Source organism: Mesoplodon densirostris, chromosome X, assembly GCF_025265405.1.
Source record: "Mesoplodon densirostris isolate mMesDen1 chromosome X, mMesDen1 primary haplotype, whole genome shotgun sequence".
Taxonomy (NCBI): domain Eukaryota; kingdom Metazoa; phylum Chordata; class Mammalia; order Artiodactyla; family Ziphiidae; genus Mesoplodon; species Mesoplodon densirostris.
The window spans coordinates 136,332,782-136,337,306 of record NC_082681.1 but is presented as its reverse complement, the minus strand read 5'-3'; positions in this window follow the sequence as shown (position 1 = coordinate 136,337,306).

Genomic DNA, 4,525 nt, shown 5'->3' with positions numbered 1-4,525 from the left:
GAAAGCAGTTGCCTTGACAATCCCTCTGGAACAGTCCTGAAATGTCGTGTTCCTGCCCGCTCTGGCATCCGTCTACAAAATAAACAGAAGACAGAAAATAGCTCTGACTAACCTGTAACTACCTCTAGACACAAATGATGTTTAATTACCTGATAACATGACTCTCTGTGGAAACTCCTTTTTGGCTGCATGCCAATTTTTTTTCTTTTCTATTAGCTAATGTAAACATTTTTCTATATGTTCTCAGAACATATATTTCAGTCGACATCTTATGTAAGAATGATTCTTCTCAAAGACTTTTTCAAATAAGAGGAACTTTCTGCCCACTTCTAGGTGCTGAATTGTGTAAAGACACCCATCTGTAAAGCCATTTTGCATTTTCACTCTCTGTGGCCTGAACTTTGACGTGTTCTGATGTGAGATGCATGCTTGCCAAATATCCATCTTGGAACTACACAGCTGCAAATCTTCTTTATGAATGTATCAGGTCAAAAGAATAAAGCGTACTTGTCTTTTACTTAGGAATACCTACCGCTCTGGGTCAGGTCTGCTCAGGAGGGAAGATTGTCACGATGTTTGCAGTTATTTTGTGCAACTTCAAGGAAAAGGAGACCCATTTCTGGGATCCAAGTCAAAACCCCCAGGTCGCCTGAAATTCAACGCACTCTTCTCTGCTCAATGATGTGACAATATTCTCTAGGACAGCCCTACCGATGTTTGGGGCCAGGTAATTCTTTACTGTGTATAGAGGGCGTGTCGTGTGCATTGTGAGGTGTTGAGTAGCATTCCTAGTCTCCACCCACCAGACACTACTGGTAGGACTCACCCAGTCCCACACCGTGACAACCAGAAATGCCTCTAGGCATTGCTGAATGGTGCCTGGGGGCATAGTACTCCCTGGAGAAATACATCTGGCAAAGGACAGAGCCAGAAGGATGAGCTGGACCAGGCAATAGAACTTTGGGATTGGAGGGAAGACGGATTTTGAGTCCAGGTTGAACTCTGTCCTGGCAGTCGGCTCCCTGTCCAGTGCTCTAACTGGAGAACACTGCCCAGAAGTCAAAACAAACAACACATGGTCTTCACAAAACTCTACGAGGCCTTGTAACTCGGCCGCCGTGGCTTTGGTGTCCCCCCATCAGACTTCGACTGTGAACGAGAGCTTGGTGTGCACCCGGCTGTGCCCTGGTCCTGCTGAGCTCTACATCACACGGCTGGTGATACAGGGAGAAGCGGTGGAGGTGCCAGTACGAGAGGATAGAGAAGCTGATCTCCTGCATCCTCATTCTGTGGCAGAGGCTGCCGTGGTACCCAGTGGATGCTTGCAGGGTGTGGAAAAGCATGGATAACAAGGGCTTTTAGTTCCCGGGGCTGCTGTAACTAAGTGCCCCAAGCTGGGTGCTTACAACAAGAGAAAGCATCCTCTCGCTGTTCTGGAGGTAGATATCCCAAATCAAGGTTTCAGCAGAGTTGCTTCCTTCTAAAGGCTCTGAGGAACAATCTGCTCCATGCATCTCCCCCAGCCTCCGGGGCCTGCTGGTAATCCTTGGTGTTCCTTGGCTTGAAGACACATCAGCCCCATCTCTGCCTTCATCTTCACATGGTGCTCTTCCTGTGTGCATGCATCTAAATTTCCCCTTTTCATAAGGACCCCCATTATGTTGGATTAGGGTCCATTCTAATGACCTCATCTTGACTTGATCATCTGCAAAGACCCTATTTGCAAATAAAGTCACATTCACAGGTGGGGATTAGGACTTCAGTGTCTTTTTTTTTTAATCTTTCAAGAAAATTTCATTGAAATAAAAGCAAAACATGAAACTACATATTGAAAAGAAACACCACGTACCTGGGAAAATCCACACAAAGTGACTAACTGGAAGATATATTCTTGTAGATCTACTGAACTTTAAAGAAAAAATGGAAAGAAAATCCTCTGGGTACTTGGGCACTCCTGAAGGAAAGAAAGTCAAAATTGTTTCAGATTTTCCAAAAGTAAAATTTTGTTAGAAGACCATGGAGGATCATTTTCAAGATTCTCAAAGACAGGATATTTGGGCCATAGATTTTTTTTTTTTTTACTTTCTTGGCTATCTATTTATTTTTATTAATTTTTGTTGGAGTATAGTTGCTTTACAATGTTGTGTTAGTTAGGACTTCAGCGTCTTTTGGAAGAGGACACAATTCAAGCCATAACTGTACCATTTTGGTCAAACAAAGACATTCATTTATGAGCTAGTGTGTTGGTTTCTTAGAGCTGCTGTAAGAAAATACCACGAAGTCGGTGCCCCCTCTTGAGTGCATACCTGTGAACGCACCTGACTACACACCAGCCCCTTCACCTCCTTATTTATACTTTATTTTTTACATGAAATGAACAGAGGGCTAAATATTCTAGCAACGTTCTCAGGCAGTCCTTGGGAGTCTTTTTTGTTTTTATTTACTGACTTGACTTTTCGGTTGCAGATGGTGAAATGCATAATGGCTAATATGACAGATTGTCATGAGTGATTTCACTTCCTGTTGCTTTCCCTACTCTCACTATATAATCTTGCCTCATTTTTTAAAAAAATTCTGAGAACCAGAGTATGTTAGCTGCCCAGCAGTTGTTTTTTTTTAAAGTTGGAATTGCTCTCTCTAAAAGAATTTAAATGAATTTCATAGTTGTACAGAATACACTGGAAGGAAATTCTACTTTTATTCTTTAATAAATGAAATCATACGACAAAAGAAAAACAAGCCTTCTAGAGATAGGAAACGTTCTCTTTTCTGCATAGTGGTATCTATAGAGATGCGAAAAAAAAAAAAGGTCTAAAACATTTGACAGCCTGGATTCAATAGCAGCTGTGCTTCTTGTCAGCCAAGTAACTTGGGGCAAATTTCTGCTTCAATTGCATTCGTAAAATGCCAGTAAAAACAGTGCCCACATCATGGGATTGTTGGGAAGATTCACAGAGATGACTCCTAGAAAAGACTTAGCATGCAGCCCCGTACGGAGCACTAGATAAATAGCTGCTTTGAAGATACTTTAAAACAGAAACAGACTCATAGATGTAGAAAACAAACTTATGGTTACCAAGGGGGGAAAGGGTGGGGAGGGATAAATTCGGAGATTGGGATTGACATATACACAGTACTGTATATAAAATAAATAACTAATAAGGACCTACCGTATAGCACAGCGAACTCTACTCAATACTCTGAAATGACCTCTATGGGAAAAGAATCTCAAAAAAGAGTGGATATGTGTATATGTATAACTGATTCACTTTGCTGTACACCTGAAACTAACACAACATTGTAAATCAACTGTACTCCAATAAAAATTTTTAAAAATTTAAATGGAAGCTATATCACATATCAAAATGATACAAACCTTTGCCATTCATCAAAACACTCTAAAATGGATCACTAATTAACCATTGTCCCAAAATGAACGTATAAATTATAAAATTCTGGCTGCAAATATAGTTACTTTAAATTTTTTTCTGTATCTTCCTCTCAATATTGCTGTGAGCCTAAAACTTCTCTTGAAAAAGTATTTATATACATACAAAAAAATTATTTTCTCCCATCCCCAACAGCCAATAATCGAAAGACTTACTGGGCAATAGGTGTTTTTTGTTTGTCTGTTTGTTCTTGCGGTACGCGGGCCTCTCACTGTTGCGACCTCTCCCGTTGCGGAGCACAGGCTCCGGACGCGCAGGCTCAGCGGCCATGGCTCACGGGCCCAGCCGCTCCGCGGCATGTGGGATCTTCCCGGACCGGGGCACGAACCCGTGTGCCCTGCATCGGCAGGCGGACTCTCAACCACTGCACCACCAGGGAAGCCCAATAGGTGTTTTCAATCATTAGATTATTTAACCACTAGGGGGCACACTCATATAGCTGCGAACTTGTCTGACTCAAAATCCTGAAACAACTTTTTTAAATGTCTACGTTTCTTTCATTTCTATAAAGGTAGCGTAAGTTTTTTTTTTTTTTTCTTTTTACGGATCTTGGCATGGATTCTGGGACTACCAGGGGCTTGCTGGGGTCACGCAGCTGACCGTGACAAGTCAGTTTAAACTTCATTCCTAAAAAAGGAATTTGCAAGGGACAGACACACTTTACAACTTTCCACCTTCAATTGGATTAAGAAGTTCACCCCCACCTTGTGCATCTTAAAGAATATAATTTATAGACACCCCTCAAACCGGTAATAACTTTGGTGGGATAGGATGTATGATGTAAATGTTCTGATAGGAAGAGCAGAAAGCAAAAGTCACGGAAAGACAGAGGGAATAATCGAAGTGCATGATTTAATATCTGGATTTTTCTGAGTAATAATATATTGATTACAGTGTATTCGACTCATTCATCCCATCGCTGGAGAGCGTTAATTGAGCACTTAGATGAATCCGGGCACTGAGCTAGGTGTAGAACAAAGGTGCATCCTTTCTTCCGTCTTGAGACCCTCTTGTTCCAGGAATGAAAAAACAAAACAAACAAGAATTGGAGGTGAGATTTGCACACAAGTAATTGC